At 38.1% G+C, this 18,962-nt stretch overlaps 1 long non-coding RNA gene across 1 annotated transcript; it reads right to left on the reverse strand.

The window, feature by feature from the left end:
* Positions 1-2,859: 2,859 nt before the first annotated feature.
* LOC109281342 (uncharacterized) lies at positions 2,860-4,906 on the reverse strand. The gene is made up of 2 exons (XR_002087957.2): positions 4,804-4,906; positions 2,860-3,210 (listed from the first exon to the last, which is right to left on the reverse strand). It is a non-coding gene; the product is annotated as an uncharacterized LOC109281342 (long non-coding RNA).
* Between the last annotated feature and the right edge of the window lie 14,056 nt (positions 4,907-18,962).

The raw sequence follows: 18,962 nt of genomic DNA on the forward strand, positions 1-18,962 counted from the left end.
GAAGTCACTTAAGTGCATGCTTAAACTTAAGGCAACCAAGACTCATAGTACAGATGATATCTTTTATTAGACCAACAAGATTTTTGCAAAAAAATGTCTTTAATTGAAAGCTGTTGGGCACAAACACCCTTCATCAGGCAGTGGAGAGAAGATTGTAAAAGTTCTCCTGGGTAGAAATAAAAGTTCATATTTCATAGGATTTCACAGAGGAGTCAATAGATGGAAAAGATTTTTACAATCTTTTCTCCACTGTCTAATAAAGGGAGCTTGTGCCTGAAAGCTTGAAGTTAAAGACATTTTTTTGCAAAAATCTTGTTGGTCTAATAAAAGATATCATCTGTACTATGAGTCTTGGTTGCCTTTTCCTCTAGACCAATATGGCTACAACCTGGATACCTGCTTAAACTTAAGAATGTCAGTAGATCCATTACTTTGAGCAGGACTATTAACAGGCTTAAATTTAAGCATGTATTTAAGACACTTGTTCTTGGGGCCACAGGGTTCAATCCTGCAAGATACTGAACAATAAGTGAAGGTGAATTCTACACTGAAGTTGATAATGCACCTCCAAGAACATTGCAGGGTCAAGCTTTATACATTCCTTGACCCTTCTCTAGCAATGAAATAAAACAACACCATCTTGTCTTAGAGGCTATGTCATGGGTGACTTCTGCTGCCTTAGTTGGGGGGGGGGGGAGATGTGCTCCCTCAGTGACTAGTCACTGACTGGAGTGGGTACCCCCATGACCAATCGCACCAATGGGGGGGTGGGGGGCACGGCAAAACTTACCAACCGGTGAGTGGCCAGACTGCTCCTGAAAGTGGCCATGGGTCTTCTGGAAGTGGCCACAGCCGACATCCAGCACTCGCACTCCCCAGCTGGTGCTCACAGGGGGGCATCAGCACTCCTGCCTGCCCCCCCCCCCCCCCGTTGCCTGAGCAGGGAGCACGGCCTGACAGGGGGTGAACCAGTGCTCTCAGGGGGTGCACGTGCACCCCTGTACACACCCTACACATCGCCATTGGACATGTTGTACATAGAAAATATAAGTTGTGATTGTAGTATAAGCAAGTATATTGTGCTACTTTACCTATGCTTACCAACTTTAAGCCCCCAAACATTTCTATGCTTAGTAACTTTAATGCCCTTAACTAATGTTAAATTAGTATGCATAGATAACAATAATACTGAAAATATTATGACAGACTTTTATGTGAACTAGGAATTTGAGCGCATAATCAGAGTTTCTGGGTCAGTTTGTAGCTCATGCTGAAGTCTATGCCACTGCATTTTCACTGCAATTGTTACCCATGGTATTATTGGCCAACCAAGGTAAGTATACATCAACCCTTCCGAAAAATACCTCTTCAACTTGCTGTGTAAACCTACCCTTAGCACATAGAGTGTTTATAAATAAGTGCATTACAGTTTGTGCTTTTCACTGGATGGTCATATCTTTGTCATTCGTTTTTTATGATTTCACACCTTTCTGTGAACTTCTGTGGACTAATCCTCCTCAGATGGGCAACAGTTCCTTCCCCCCCTCCTCCCCCAAACCACATATTAGTAGTAAGCAGGATAAAAACATGCAATTTCAACAAGCCTCCCTAGTACCCTAACCGGCTAGTCCTGTCTAATACTTGTAGGCTAAATAATCGCCATATGTGGCAGTAGAATACAAGTTGTATGTGTGTGTTTAAATAGAAGTTAATCCAGCTTTGAGCTGGATTAATTCCCAATGAAGCTTGGGGACAGACAGCTGTTTTTCATCTCTTGGCTGGCAATAATGCCCTCAAAAATTCATATTGATTGTTCTGAACCTCTGCTATACCAAAAATAGGCCCATCTCTTCCAGTCCTTTTATCATACCTGGATGAGAGTATACTAGTCTGAGTTCCTCTAAGAAGTGAATATGACACTTGGGAACCTTTCTTATTTTGGCATGGAGTAAGGAAGGCTTTGAAGCTCCCATCCTCATCTGGAGAGTTGGGGAGGAGGAATGTTTCCAAAGGAGACATTTGACAAGAAAATCAGTATTAGCCTGTAGGGCAGCAGCAGAGCCAAATAAATCCTGTGCTGGCTCTTATGGCTGAATCCTTGCAAAAATGTTTTTAAGGAATATAGCCCCTGAAGTGATAATATCCCTTAGGCAACAACACAAGAACGAATAAAATACAGGCATAGAAAACAAGGGCTAAAATGATAATGCAAGCACTATTCCCTAAGTATAACCTGCGTTTTTCAGCCTGGACATTCTGAAAACAGAAGTGATTATTTAACTGGGGTTGCAAATGCTTCTTTTTATTCAATGGCTATGGTACCTCAAAATGGGATATCAGCAGCCAAGTAAATTATATGAAGATTCTATTTTAAAATCTAGATCTGGAATAACCAATAATCATTCAATAGAGTAGTTAGAAAATATTACTCGAGTTGAGAGGTTAAAATCATATCTAAAGAGTGCGTTTAAAAAAAACAAACTAGTTTGCAAGTTTGAATCTTGTCCTTTGCATCCGATGTTCTGTTCTTAAACAGATTATGTAAGCAAGTAAGAGCGCACCTAAAATGTGTTTCAATTTGTGTTTATTCTGCTTTTTTATTGCCACATTTGAAAATTAATAATTCAATGTTCTAATATTAGCTGTCATCTTAGCTGTGATAAAATTAATAATTCATCAAACTGATATCAAACAAATGGCACCTTTTTATGCTGGATGAGAAATATACTTTGCTGCATATGTGAAGCTAAATTTTGCTATTTCCTCTACTTATTTCAAATGAAATTATATTTTACCAATTAGAATATCATTTTATCATTTTAATTCAAGTTATAGCTATATGTAAGGAAGGAGTCTATGTAACATCATAGGGTTTTATTTTCCCAGTGTGTTTTCTGAGACAAACCATAATACAAGGAGAACAGTGTTTTTAGGAGACAAAGTACATGAAATTATTTACATGCCCTTTCCTTCTGATACCACAGCACAAGATTCCCAGAGAACGGATCTACTATACCTGCAGTGTCCTGGCCTAATTCCAACTTGAGTAATTGCATTCAGCCTACCTAAATTCTTCCTGTAGTTTCATTTTGAAAAGGTATTCTCACTTCCTGGGCTAAATAGTTGTGTACTGTTGTGTGTATTGTTAATCAGGTTCTGTGCTTCTCTCCATAGGAGCTGGCTCTGGTCCAGTTCTGGGCAAAGGGATTCCTGTAAACAGAGAGTATCTTGTGTTAAGTTTGCAAAGCACTCGGAGATCCTTTGGGGTGAAAGGTGCTATGTAAATATAAGGTCAGCCCCATTTCCTAGGGTGAAAATGCATCCAATTCAATACTCAGAAGCTTTTCAAACAATTATCTCACACTAATATTCCACATACATCTTTGACGCATGTTCAAAATTCACTTTGCTTGAGCATGTGTTCCCCCCAAAGGGTAAAGTCGTGGTTTAAAAAGACATACAGGAAAATGACTTCAAAAGAGAAAGTGCATCACATCATAGCTAAAGTAGAGGGCCAAATTGTAGCTGGCCCCTAGGCAGGTGTGTGGATTGATGTGTGACACAAAAAATTCTCCCACCTCTTGAATCTGCTGTGCAGGAGGCAACTACAACTGTACCTTCTGTGCTGTCTTGATCACAAGGACTGCTTACAGCAAGCAGGCACCAGATACTCCAAGGGACAGCAAAGGACATGGGTAGACAGGGGCTACCCATCTGCAACAAGTGGACTGTAACATGGTGTTACTGGCTGCCAAGACATGCTTAGCCTTCCAAAATTCCTGCTGGGCAATGCAGTTGTACACCATCCCTTCTCAGGGCTGTTGTTGCAGGATGGAAGTAGAATGAAAAGCCATGCACCAGACTCAGAAAAACAAACACAATTCTTAAAGTGCTATAAAATGTACAAGCAATATGGCAGAGCATGACAACTGCATTTTATAAACAAAGATATTTCAAGAACTAGGTAAGTAATGGGGAGTCAAATAAACCGTTCTTATTTATTATTTCCTTTAAGAAGCACCGAGAGGTCCCAGTGACGATCAATGCCTGATGTGCTAGGATCCGTGTGAACTTATTATAAGACATAACCCTTGCCCCTGAGAGCTAACAATCAAAATGGACAAATCAGAGGAAGAATTTAGATAGGCTGAATGTAATTACTCAAGTTGGAATGTGGCCAGGACACTGCAGGTATGGTGGATATAGCACTGGGAGGCTTGTACTGTGATATCAGAAGGAAAGGGTATGAAAATGATTTCATGTAGTTTGTCTTCTAAAAACACGGTTCCCTTTGTATTATGGTTTGTCTAGGAAAACACACTGGGAAAATAAAAATCTATGCTGCTACATAGAATGCTTCCTTACAGATGGCTATAATTTGAATGAATGATGCAAGGGAGGTCAGGTCATGTGATGCAAGGGGATCAGGGCATGGGAATTCAGTCTCTGAAGAAAGGTTGACAGTCTGGAGGATAATTACCAGATCCAGAAGAAGAAACTGGACCAGGATCTATGACACAGGCCTAGGTCAGAATCCAGAAAACCAGCAACCAAGCTACTGTGGCCAAGGGGAAATCCACAGGGTGAAGTCCAAGCAATGAGTCAAGCCAGGGGTCAGGAAGCAGGAAACAGAAAATCTGGGGCCAGAGTCCAGGGAAGAGCCAAAACCAAGGTCAGGAACCAGGAAAACCAAAGAGCATGAATCAAGAGGCTCGCCACAGCAGACTAGATCAAAACTGTTGACTTGCCTAGAGATACCAGCAACCCTGTGTTAGGCAAAGCATGCAAAGAGGAGGTACTTACACCATGTCAGCAATGCATCCAAATAAGCAGTAAGTGACACGTGGGACTGACAAACAACAGTGCTCCACCCTCCAGTGCAGTATACTGACAGTCCGCAACAGGAACATCTGCAAAACAATTATGGTGCTTAAGGAGATAAGCCCCAGGCTTATACTCCAGAGCTGTCATGACATGCAACAGCATTATATCTCACGCATGGTGACTGTTGGCAAATGCTGAACTACCTTTTAATAACCACCACCGTTATGACTATTCCATGCCGTTTTTATTTGTTTCCCTATAATCACATTGCACTGGGTCTGTGATGCACAAACAGGTACACATCTACCCCCTCCCTCCATTTTCTTGTATGGCTTTTTTTTTTCTTTTCCCATCCTGACTCCACCAAGGCACTTCTTTCTAACATCACTACTTGTATAATTCACCTGCTACACCGAATACTGAAACAGCTTCTATCACTGAATTCTTGGCATCATTTTTCCTTCCCTCTGAGCTGCCACTTGACAATCCTATTAAGATGCGATTGGCTGGCTAGGACTTTGATAACTGTCATTTAACCAGCCTTAAAGGGACAGAATTTCTAATGAAAATTGAATCTGCAAGACTGGATTCCGTGGGGAAATTTCAAATTGACAAATTTTCTGAATGGATCTCTTCTAACCTTGCTTTATATAATATATGCATTTATTGAGTTTAATTTTTGGTTAGTATCAAAATGCATCGATCTTCAAGATAAATATTGACTTCACCTCACTTTCCCTCAGTCTATATTTACTTCATAAGTCAATAAGTCTTGAAACTGATCTGACAGGAGTCAATAATGGTTTAAAATTCTCAAAATGGCAACTTTGCTGTAAGGTTACAATTCTCCAGAGTTATTGCCTTATACAAACAAAAAGCTCATGGAAACTTAACACTTAACTCTATAAATGAATCATGGAAGATTGCCTGTGTTGTAACGGCTTGAACTAGAGGTACGCACAGATGCCAAGAGACTTCTACTTCAGGCCAGCCCTGCCATTTCAGCACTAGCCCAGGAATATTGTAAATATTTTAATAGTGACCTATTGAATTCCAACTCTTGCCCTCTGGATCCTAAAAAGTTGATCCCAGCTGTGGAGAAAATGCTGGTTTATTGTTGATTGAATGTGTCAGGGCAATGCTGTCCTCAGCCCTGGGAAAATATGAAGGCTTGCTGGTGGGTAAACATTGTCATAACGAAGATGCACTTTGTGCCTTCATTTACTCTCTACTGAGGAGACTCATTCAGAGGTAATTAGCCTGGTTTAAGAAACTTGGTGTCACGTCTGATTATGTCCTTCCCCTTTCCTCTCCCATGTGTTGGCCACATTTCATCTGAATAATTACTATAGACTTCAACCTTATTTATTTCATGGTGACCTTGCAACAGTAACACATGCCTTCAAATTTCTAAGAACTAATTATTTCTTCTTAGGCATTTCTCCATCATTGTCATCTTTTTCAGAACACAGAAGAAATTGGCTTGCAGGATGGGGTGGTGCTCACCAGGGGTATAGCAGGGCAGCCACTACTCAGGGGAAGCACCAGCTCCTGCTGGACCCATCATCGTGTGTGGTCAGCCACCACATGAGTGGCAGCTCTTTTCACATCCCTCCCATCCCTGAACAAGCACTGAAAAGAGACTCGCTGCAGTATAAGCAAAACATTGGAAGAATGCAGATTTGTTCCAAGACTTAGAGGTTCTGCACATGTCTTATGAATTCTGGTAAAGTGCTAGGCACGCTTCACTAGTAATGGACTCAGTAGAAGAAAAAGACACTTGAGCACCTTACAAATTTTATTTGAGAGAGCAGATTTACAGTATTCTTTTTTGCCTACTGCTGAAGGAACTGAGTGATATTCGCTTCTGGATTCTGTAAGTGCCTTTGTACTCCATTTTTAGCAACACAAAGTTAGGAAAATAACTAAGTCAACCTACTATTTTAATAGCTTTATCCCAAGGAAATTCTATAAATAACCCCTTGTTTTTTATGTTAGATTCTCTATATTCTTGGCATATAATAAGGGGTTCTGATCAATAATGGGTTTTAAGATCAAAAGTAATCTTATGGTTCCAAGGTGATTAAAATATGAAGTGACACATGAAATATCTTTACGAATACCTACAAACTGTTGGTAATGTAATCTCTTTCAGTCTCAATTTAGAGTAATAACTATAATTGGCTGGGAAATATGTTTTTTTCCATTCTCCGATTCTGCAAAAATGTTTACTATTTCAAAAAAAAAAAAATTCTCACACTGCAGTTGGGCAAGACAAAGAACTTTGAAAGGTTTTGAGACTGATCATCCCCTAGCCCTGCTTCCCTAAGTAGCTAATGGGTCAATGGTTCGGACATTCATGTAGGATATGGAAAACCCAAGTTCAAGTCTCTGTTCTTGGGGATCTGGAACCTGATTTTCTCTTCTGTTGGAGTTTTTTCCCTTACTTTTATACTTAAGACTCATTAAGGAGAGAATGAAAAAGACAAAAAAGGGTGATTTTTTGGGGGGCGGGGTGGGGGTAGGTTATTACCTGGAAGAGTAGGAGATCACAGACCTGAAGACTGATCTCCCATATCTGGAGTGAGTGCCCTAACCACTGGTCTTTTGGCTACTCAGTGATGGACTCTCTTACTTCTGACCAGGAACTCCATCCTCTGGCTAAGAATCTTATGTAATCTAAACTAGCAAAATTCTGTGAAAAGTCTGTTTTAAGGAATCAGTAGTTTCTAAATACATATATGCGATTCTAATAAAATGGTAGAGGCCAACACGGAAGGAGTCTCCATCTTACTGGTAACTGAATGACTTGTGGGTGTTGAAAGTAATTCTTTTAGAAAGTATATTGTTTACTCAGCAACTTGAATAGCTTTCAACTTGTTTTGTAGTTGTAAAGAATGTTCCTCCAGCCTGAGATTTTCTTGACTGAGATCATCAGAACCCAGAGCTGCAGTAATTGTGCAACTGAGAAATGCATCCAGAATGATTTCAGAATGGATTAGTTATGCTTTAAAATTCATGTTACAAGGAAAAAGTTCAGGGGAACACCTTGCCTATAAATGATAGCCCTACTGCTTATCTCAACTCAATCATGATTTATCTAGAAGCCTGAGAGGGGAGAATAGTTGCATAGGGTTATTTTATTCTATAGATCTGGAATTGTGATTGTGCAACCAGTGTACACAGATACTTAGGGAAGGGGGGAAATTTGCTTTTCGTTTACTGTTCTCTAACTTTCTAATAACAATAAGCCTGATCACAGGCTGCCTTCTTTGTATAAGAAGGAAAATAACAGTGTTTTTATTATTTTTTTAAATATTACAAAAAGGGACAATATGCTAAAAATATGCAGCGAACAAATATCATCTGTACAGACTGGAAGAGAACCTTCATAAATTAACCTTATTAGTGCATTACTGTAAGCGAATGCCAAAAAAGCTCCTAATTTGCATTAAGATAGATTTTTCAGGTTGGCTGCATGATTTAATTAAAGAAAAGATTAAGAATCATTAAACAAGCTGCTCTACCTTGCAATAACAGAATTCATATCTGATTCAGGTTAACGAAAACACAGATGGTGATTCAGTAACTGTTGAGTTGCTGTAACAGAATGAAAATGATCCCATTAGTTCTCTGGAAATGTGAGGGAATTTGAAAATTAGTATGCAGATACATTGTATGGTGCTAGACAGCTTGGTCTGCTTGGATCATCACTGATTACTCTTTGTTTGGGTTGGCAACACTGAACTTAATAAATGAAAAAATGTTTCAGTATACCACAGTTGGAAACTGTTCAAGGTTGAAATAGGTGTGCAGACTTTCAAGAAGAGAGAGTTAAGTAAACAAATGTCAATCAATTTAGGGTTGGCAACATTTTTTTCCTCCAGAATGTCTGTTCTTGAGAAGCAAGTGTCATCACAATTGAAATCCTTTGCTTGATACATATGTTCATGTGGTATTTATTATTACAAAGGTATTTCAAATGCATAGCATTAATTTAGAAAAGGAAGCTCTATAGCTTCTTTTAATACTGAGAAGGAAAATAGATCCCAGGAACAGAGGTCAGGTTGTGAATTGTTAAGAAAAAATCTACAGATTTTTGTGGAAAAATGTTACATCAAAAGTAGATATAAAGCACAGGTCAACACTCTGAATATTTCAATGGATTCAATAAGGATCGTAAAATGATCAGTGTAACCCTCTCTGGGAAAGCATTGCTTACTTTAGACAACTAGAGTAGTTCAGTAACTCAGTGCATGAAAACTGCAAATCACTCTGACAGAGATAACTGTACTATACAGAATACAATAAATGGATATCAGCACCTCTGTGACTGTAAGTATCTGACTTTTATGATGAATCACACAAAGAAACTGTATAGAACAGTGAACATTAGGTCCTAAAATGCACGTAATAAATGACATTGTTGGGTTAACTTTTATACAGGGAAACAGATATGATGCTACTTTGCAGTTTAAATTTTATTTTGATCCCTTAATTTTACTGTAAAGGACTTCAAGGCCAAAAGATTGATCAATATGTTGCAACAAAAAAAAAGAAATAGATTGAAACACTCAAGTCTTTTAGGTTAAATGTTCCTTGCTTATCACGTGTTAAGATCTTTCAGAAATGATGTAATACACGGGGGATTATGGCGCTACATTTGCAAACCACCTTTCTTAAAATCATTAATTGACATCATAGAGTCATGCACAACTCACTACTCCCAGAGTGATGGTAATTAATCTTGTGAAACAAAAAAAATAACATTTTAAGTTTTTGGCATAAAAAGTCATAAATGGGTTGTCTTAGGTCTGGCTAGTTTTTAACCATCTGATCAAACTTTTTATTTTAACAGTTCTTATGCATGAGTTTGTTTTTTAACACTTACATATAAAAAAGCATGTACAGAATAGATATCCTCAGCAATTTGCCAGTGTTTGAAAGCATGTGTTATTACCAACATGGTCCTCTATGACCAGCACTTTTTTATGACTTTAAAACCTATTTGGTATATGATGAGTGATGGTACTGCAAATTTTTTTTTTAACCCTTGTTTCAGTCATAGTAGGTTCTCAAACATGGTAAATGGGGTGGGGGGAGGTAGTCATTAGATTTTTTCTCAGTGCTCCAGTCTGTCATATACAAGCTAAGCACCCTTTCTTTGTACTGAAATCATGGCATGCAGTTTTCAGATAATTAAAGTCCCATCTCTTCTCTGTCCTGGCTCTTCTAGTTAGGAATATAAAGGACTCTAAATTTTATGCATAATCTTCCCTGTGAAATTATATAGTCTATGAAGATGTTAAGGGTTTATGCTATGCATGCCAACATACAGGACTACTTTGAAAGGACTGGATTACTAACGAAAGAGAATAGATCAAGATATTAACTGCCAACTATCAAATGACCACAGGATATTTTGAGAGTTGCTGCTGAAAACAAAACTTATGAGCAGATATTTTTAATATGCTGTATTTTTTTTTAAGTAGAAGCTAAAAAGAGTAAAAGTGGCTATTTTGTATAGTATTTGATTTCTATTACTGTAATTCTGTTTGGATTATAACTGTGAGAAAACCAGAGGTTTTGGTTCATGGGAGACTTGGCACATCACTCCTTGGTTTTGATTCAAGTGGGTTCACATCCCCTGAGTTTCACTTTGACTTTTCAGTTTGAACAAATCCAGGAAACTTAAAAACAAAAGTCTGATGAAACCAGTGACTTTCACATGGTTACTACCCTAAATTACAAACACTGTCTTCTTCACAATTCCAGGACCCCTTCCATATTCAAAGGGATAACTTTTCCTAATGCCATTAACTCTAGTTATTTTTCAATGAAGAGAGAGGATGACCAAAATTCTTTTGACTCATCCTTAGAACCTGAGCCCAAATATCCTAATGAAATGCATTCATCACTTCAATCTCCTTCAAAGTAGTACTGCCAATGGTGGGGGGGAAGCAGTACTGAGTTCTCAGCCAGCATATTTGTAAAAACCAAAATACATAATTCATACCATCACCCCTTGATTTCATTGACACAGAGCGCCTTTGGGTCTGTTTAAAAACAGCAGACAGAAGTACTGCCAGAAGATGCCATTCGACTAATACTAAGCATTCTCACATTCAGTGGGGTCATCTAAAATGGAAGCTTTAGTGAAGGCACTTGGATGCTTGACAGGACCTTCTTGTAAACTGTGTCCTTGGCCAGTTCAAGAATATCTCCCTTGTGAATATATCACAGAAAACCATGCACATAGTTCTGGCCCTTGTTAAAAAATAGATAATGAAAAGCAGAGAAACCTCTGGACTATTCAGGAATCATTTTTATAAATACTCTCAATAGAGATGATTACATATTCCAGATGAAATACCTTGGAGACTTACTTATTCCAGTAGACCCCTTTAAAAAAAGGAATTGCTAGTCATTATATATTTATACTAAAACAAAATCTTAAGTATCCTTATGCTTTTCTCATCTGATGATCACAGTCCAGTAACTGCTATATTAATGGTTCTCTAAATTTGTGTTTTCTTCTGGGGTGAAATTTTTCTTAAAAAACAAAAACAAATCATACCTAACAATCTTGCAATGGCCATTTGCAGACATCAGCTAAATAATCGTTCCATCATGCCTTTAAGATTTTGATAGCATTATTTCTATTTAACAGAATGAGAAAGTGTGCAGTCCTTCATAAAGTTAGGAACTCATAAGAACTAAAATCTTTGTGTAAATAATTTACGAACAGATACAGAAGTTACATCTGTCAGTTAGATCATCAACCTTGAATAATTAATCTATCTCAATTCTTTGCATAGCATAGATCTCAGCTAGCTGCACGCACTGTTTAGCTTTGTGAAGTGACCAGATACAAAAGCCAAGGATGCAAGGATCCATTATCATGAACCTCAAGAAACATATTAAGTTCAGTAGAGCTACATGTTTAAGTGCTACACAATATGAAGAAGAGTTATCAAACTAGATCTGATGTACATGATAGGTGTTCCTATCTATTTATAACAGACAAAAATAATATTAGCTATATTCTCAAGCCTTTTCCCTTACTTTGACTGGAATTATAGCCAAGTTACACCATTGCAAATCTTCCATACATAGGGCAAAATATCAGAAACTATCAAAAAAACTGAATTATCTCTCACAGTAGGAGATTCACCCTGCCTGGTAAAGGTGGAGCAAAGCATATAAAGCTCACAGTTTACCATGCTGTAAATAAAGCATAGTCTCAAGTAATGTAGTGAGTATTCAGAAGGAAAGGGACAAAATAAGCAAGAAGCACTTGCTTCAATAATTTAGGAGTCGCTTATTGGGAGTAAACTAATAAAGTAATAGGAGGTACCAGAACACATAGATTATATGAATTATATGTAAAATACACATGCATGCACAAAGCAGGCATTTGTGCTTAGCTACTATCGTGGTGGGCACAATAAAACAAATGAACAAAAATCTAAGACACATAAATAGATAAAATACTATAATTTCTGAATCTGAATCTTTACCACATGATTCAATGTTTCTTGGGCACTGCAATATAGAAGATTTCAAATCCTAAAGCTAGTTTTCTGTCAGTGGTTTGACATGTGAATTTCTTTATGAAGGAGTGAATAATGGGCGAGCCTCATTTGGTTTGCTGAAGTGTAAGGTGAATCGGGTTGGATCCATAAGATGACGACGACCCATTGCACAAAGGAATAGACCTGTAGGAGGAAGAGGGCTGGCCTAATGAATTCACCTATGCCTGAAGACAGGAGAAGGGACAGATTTTTATTTGGGTCTTTCCTTCAGGTCAACTTGAGACCAGTATATGGGATCATCACTGGCTCAGGAGGGAGTGGAATCTTTTTGTTGCCATCATCGAGCAGCCATGAATAAAAGGCCTTTTAACTTTGCCACTAGAAAGAAGGAAATGGCTAGAAAGAAGCTAATGACCAGAAAAACATCCCGTGATTGTGTATGTTATCTTAGCAACAAGTATGGTGTGACAATCAAACCGTCCTACATATAATTTCAACTGAAAGCTATTCTTCTCCATTTGGATAGGCAAATATTGCCAGCATTCCTATTCTCTGGAGAATTTCAGATTCATTCAGTTTATGTCTAATCATTACCTCTGTAATAATATATTAAAACAGCTTAATTTTCACCTTTAAAAATAGGAATTTGGAGACAACACGTACACATATTATAAGAAGAGCAACATCTTATGCATTCCAAGCTACCAGAGTACCAAAGAAATCATTTAATTAAAGCAGATCTCTGGTCAAGCTGGCACTTCTTTCTCTTTTAATTGCAACGTCCTGTCACACTGACATTTATTTTATTTTAATTTGTCAGGGTGTGGGAGCACTTCAGAATGTCCAAGACAAAAATCAGGACTGTCAAAAGATCGAGTGCTGCGTCATCACATAGCAGATGGCCAGGAGCCAGGTCTGTCAACACTTGGCTTTGTACTGTCCGGGGGAGAGAATTTGATTCTTCAGCAGTGTCTAATCAGTTTAAAACAAATCTGGAAGATGTTACTAAAGGACTAGATGAGATCCAGGCCACAGCAGCCTCTGCATATAAAGAAGTGAAGGATTTTGTTTAAGAATAAAACTAAAGATGTGGAGACAACACTTGACAGATTCAACACTGTTACAACTGTGAATAACAAGGAGTTGTATGCTACTGTGTTCGGAAACAGGACTACTGGTACCTAGAAAAATTAACTCCTTCTTTCTCCTGCAACATCTTTTCTCTCCCCACTTCTTCAGTCTAAGCACAGTCAGTTGTCTAGCTGATTCTGCTGGAAAGGACGGTGGCTTGGAAGTACAAAATAGCGTTGTTTCCTCTGCTTTTCTCCACTCCATTCACCTTTGCTGACATGGTATTTACTTGATTACAGAGTCTTAGTAATTTATACAATGTCTTCTTTCATAATCATTGTTTTCAAAACTTGCACGTTTCAGAATTGTAATATCTGGCATTTATAAAACTCTCTAGCAGAACCTTTGACCTAATACCTTGCATACAAGGCTTCTTTAAGTCAGTCGGTGTCCCTGGAAGAAGCCGCCGGACTTTTTAATGCACTGCAGTGCTTTGCAAAATATGATTTAGATTAAGAAATTATAGATTAAGATATATTTTTCTGGGAATTGATAATAAAAATAATACCTGGGATCCCCACATGATCTGCAAATGCCCTGCAATTGGGGAGCCCAGAATATTGCACAATGGACAGGCATTCACATGACAAAAACTATCACGAAAACTGGCACTGATTGCAAACTTTGCTGTCAGTCTTAGAAGACTAAACAAATGAACAGGCATATAGGTTTACCTGGAGCAATCTGTAGGGACATGAGGCTGCAGAGGCTGTACTTTCTTAGTCTGGTGATTAGAAAGTTAGGTCTGTCAGTGTCCAAGAGCCCCAGTGAAGAAATGTGCATTTTCAAGGTATGAATAAAAAATATCCTTACACTTCTGAAAGCAATTACTACAGATCATTAGTAGGAGAGAGTGGGGGATGTTCATGCCATTGCTGTTCCAGAGCTATCAATGTAGTGACTTCTGTGAGTACCAAATGTGTGCACATACAAGAACCTGTTAGCAATCGTAAGAGAAATAAGAAAACCAAATCTTTAAATTGGAGTCAGATTCAGCTGGTATTCAGACAACAACATGAACTAGTTCTCACCTTTCCCTGAGTCCAGAAGTCACTTGGAGATCCCAGATATTACTTTTAATATGAGTTCCCAGAAACATAGATATTTATCTATAATCTATTAATCTAAATCAGATTTTGCACAGCATTGCAATGCATAAGGACTTCTGGATTCACCTCTCTATAATTAGGCTTTTGGGCTGTTTTGTCAGTGTTTTAAAGCTAGTATTGCCAAAAGTCATCTGGCTTTTTCCCTTATAAGACTGACAGGTTTTTTCTTTGCTAACAAGCCTTTCAATTTTATTGTACATTTTAGGTGTGGTTATTTTTCACCTTTCACAATGTTATTCCCTATCCATAAAATTATATAAAAATGGTCATCAGTGAAAGGAACTGAAAGGAATGACTGCCATACATTTTAAAGAAAAACCTTAATATTTATAAAAAAAAATAAAGCCCATACTTCTTTTAAAGATCTTGCTCTAAACAAACTGAATTATTCATGCATAGAATTGTACAGCGTTAGAACACCTGTTTTCAATCATGCATAATGTAAAATCACTCATTACCTCACAAGAGCCTCTACATCTCCAGCAATCAAATGGCATTGAAATAGCAAAACAGGTGCTTGGCAGGTGGATCCAAACAGATGTTTTGGGCTTGCATGTCTTTTCTTGTACAGGTGTGACGATCTTGTTTTCAACAGCATAATTGCTATTTAAATAGGTAATATTTAATTCTTATGTGCTTTAATATTTATTTTTGCTTCTTCAATTCCTTTTTCCACTTTACAAACTGCAAAGGCTTCAAGCAGCCTATGAGATGTGTAAAAGCTTTCTGTCTGACTGCTAGGCGGAGCAATGCCAACTGAAAGTACAATTATTCTTTCCTAGCTTTCCAACACTGGGATTCTCATTTACCCCGGTTTTACACATAGAGTCTCTATTAGAAGTCGGTCTCTAGAAAAGAACACTTCTTTTAAGCAAAATGCCAGACAACGGATATTGAAAGGGGACTGCAGTCCTATTCCCAAAAATCACTTGTGTATTAATAGGATACTCATTAAGAGGGATGCAGACCTTTGAAATAGATGGAAGGAAGCAGGGGTTTTTCTTAGCAATGACATACAATTTAACAGAAACTGCAAACCAGATAAACACAGGACTACTAACGCAAAGTTCCAAGATACGGGACTTAGTAACCCTTCAGGGAGCTTTACTGATTTCAATGAGGCTCCATGATTGTACCCACTCAAAACCCATTGCAGAATATCAGCTTTTGTTTAGTAAGCATGCAGATATTTCAAGCTAAAAAAGCTGAAAATGGAATAAAATTTGCAAAAAAGACTGCATTTACAGAAAAATCAACCTAAAGATATTACTGAACTTATATACTTCATTCTCACACACAACAACTTCACTTTCAACAACCAACACTGCCTCCAGACCATGGGCAAAGCTATGGGCACCAAAATGACCACACAATATGCCAAACTTTTTTATGGGCCACCTGGAAGAAGAATTCCTCAAGAACTGTACCACCCAACCGATGCTAAGATGTATAGATGAAACCTTCATCATTTGGACTGAATACGTGCAATCTCTGATTGATTTCCATCAAAAATTCAATAGTCACCTCTCCATCAGACTATCTCTTGAATACTCTAACACCAATATTACCTTTTTAGACACTATGATCAATCTCCAGAATAGTAAAATACAAATCACCATCTACAAGGAACCCATGGACCAACATACGTATCTACACAGAACCAGCAATCACCCTCAACACACTAAAAAAGCCAACCCCTCTAATACCACTGAATTTGTGTTGAGAACACCCGCAATTTTCACCTCACAAATCTCAAAAGGACTTTCACTCAACAAGGACACTCCTCCAGAGAGATGAATGACACTTTTGAAAGAGCCACACGGATACCATGTGAAGAATTGCTGCAGAGCAAACAGAAAATCCCCACAAATTGCACACCATTAGTTATGACATACTAGCCTTCTCAGGAACCTATATGGAAAATCCTCAAACAATTGCAACCCTTATTAGAAAAAAACCCAACTCTTAAAGAGATATTTTCATAACCCCCCATCCTAGCCTTTAAACAAGCACAAAGCCTCGCCAACCTCATCACCAGATGCAAACTTCCTATGGCCCAAAGCACACCAAATGGATCCAGACCATGCCAGGACAAAAAATGTAATACTACATTTCTTACACTGCACAACCGTACTATAATAACCACAATAACTACACTGCACAACAGAACCATCACCATTCCTGGATCTCACACCTGTACCTCTGGAAATGTAATATATCTCATCCAGTGCACTAAATGTCCTGATGGAAAATATGAGGGAGAAACCAAACAACAATGTGTACCAGAATGAAAGCACACCAAAAATCGATGAGACAGAAATACCCAATTACCTGTGGATGTACACTTCTCACAAGACAACCAGTCTCTCTTCGGTCTCTCAACTCTAATCCTCAAAGGGAACTTACAAAACACCTTTCGTAGATAAGCCTATAAACTTCACTTCATAAATCTACTGGATATAAAAAATCATGGACTCAATATAGACATTGGATTTATGGCACATTATAACCTGCCTGCTATCTGATATCCCCAGGTAACCTCTCTATATTTTACCAGCTACATTCTGTCTCCAGGTCAACGTTGCCCCCTTCCCCTCCCTGCCTACCCGTCTCACACCTATTGTCTCCCATCATACTGATCCTCACTGCCTCACATTTGCATTTTCACAGACCTGCATTTTGCATATTGGCTTCTGTTCCATCCAAGAGAATACAAAACACCATCAGACTCTCCCTATGCCTAAATAAGGGTATTTGTGCCTGAAAGCTTGCAAAAAACAATTTTCCAACTGTTTAGTTGGTCTAATAAAAGATATTACATTTACCCAAAAAACCTTAACAGCAGCAGAAAGCACTTTTCTGTTTAATATTGTCCCAGATAGTAAAATTGTTGTTAGGCCAATGTGAAACAGAGATGGTTTCAGTCCAGTTCTTAGAAGCTCAGCAGCCATATCATGAGAAAGCACTATTTTGCTAGGCCCTTAGGTCATCAGCCCTGACGAAAAGGCCAAGGCCTGAAGAGTTGTTGATACAGAACAGGTTAGACAGGTAAGATACACTGTTTCTGCCCACAATGTGTCTATCTGAGGACTATGTATGTGCTTAAATTTTGGCAATTAGAAACAAAGACAACAAGATAAGGGAAGGAGAAAAAACAGAGTAATTTCAAGGGGCTCAAATACAGAGCTAAAAGTATAGACTTCTGCCTTCTAAGCCAATGACCTACTGTGCATCAAGTCTCTCTGTGTTGCTGACTCTTCAAACTCAGGTCAGTAAAATCTTTACATCATGTCACATCATCATGGGATTAGTTCAGATCACCTCAGGGATTACCTGCACACTGCATGAACATGCCTTATACAACAGCTATGGTACAGCTGAAAGGAATAAAGGAACCATCAACCTCAAGAATGAATCTAATATGTGTGAAAGAGCCGTATCCATCACTAACAAGTGCGATTCAGAATGAGCATAGGACTCCTCACCTAGAGAATAATATTTAATATCTACTTCTTAGATGATGGGGCAGGGGAATTTCCATTCTTTAGTAGGCCAGCATAATCACAGGTTTAAAAATGGCCTTCAAAAAGGAAACCCTGCCCTGCACTGCCCCAAGAGATTTTGAATTCACTTGAAAAAAAAGGGGTATGGTACACAGATGCCATGGGAATTGCTGTGGTATTAGACACTAGATATATAGATCATATATCCCCTGTTTTTGCATCCAAAATGATTATAATGATACCTTTTTCGCAGACATATTTAATAATGTTTGCAAAGTATTTTGTATTCCTCTGATGAATAGCACTACATACTACTGAAGATCACAAGATTTATTAGGTGCTTTTTTTTTCCTTTGTTAAATAATCTCGTGTGATAAAGTTATTCAGAACAGTAATGGTCACAGCAAAACTGATTATAGAGAATCCCTCCTAAGATAGAGCAATGAATAATTTGGTAGCACTGTTGAAGACAGCCTCCTGTAAATAGGAAGACACATTGGAAGCAATGTAATAATAATAGTTGCCATGACATATGATTAACATTAGTTCTTTATACCAAGACATAAAGAAGCATTTGCATAAACAAGCTAATTCAATTATTCTGCCTCAATATACCTGAATAATTAACTCTACTTATTTCCCAGTGTCAGGTTCCTTGTTTTCTTTGAACATCTGCACAGTAAGTATTGCTATCATCATTTACTAACAAAAGTGGCAACAATCAAAATTGGAAAATTAATGACTTAATTCAAGATTTACCTGTTATGAAACAGGTGCTAAAATGCAAGGTGATATGTGCAGTAAAAGAACCTGATCATAATGACAGAATTGTCAGGGTTTCTCTGAATGAGGTATGATTT

The sequence above is a fragment of the Alligator mississippiensis genome, chromosome 4 (genome assembly GCF_030867095.1).
Source record: "Alligator mississippiensis isolate rAllMis1 chromosome 4, rAllMis1, whole genome shotgun sequence".
NCBI lineage: Eukaryota > Metazoa > Chordata > Crocodylia > Alligatoridae > Alligator > Alligator mississippiensis.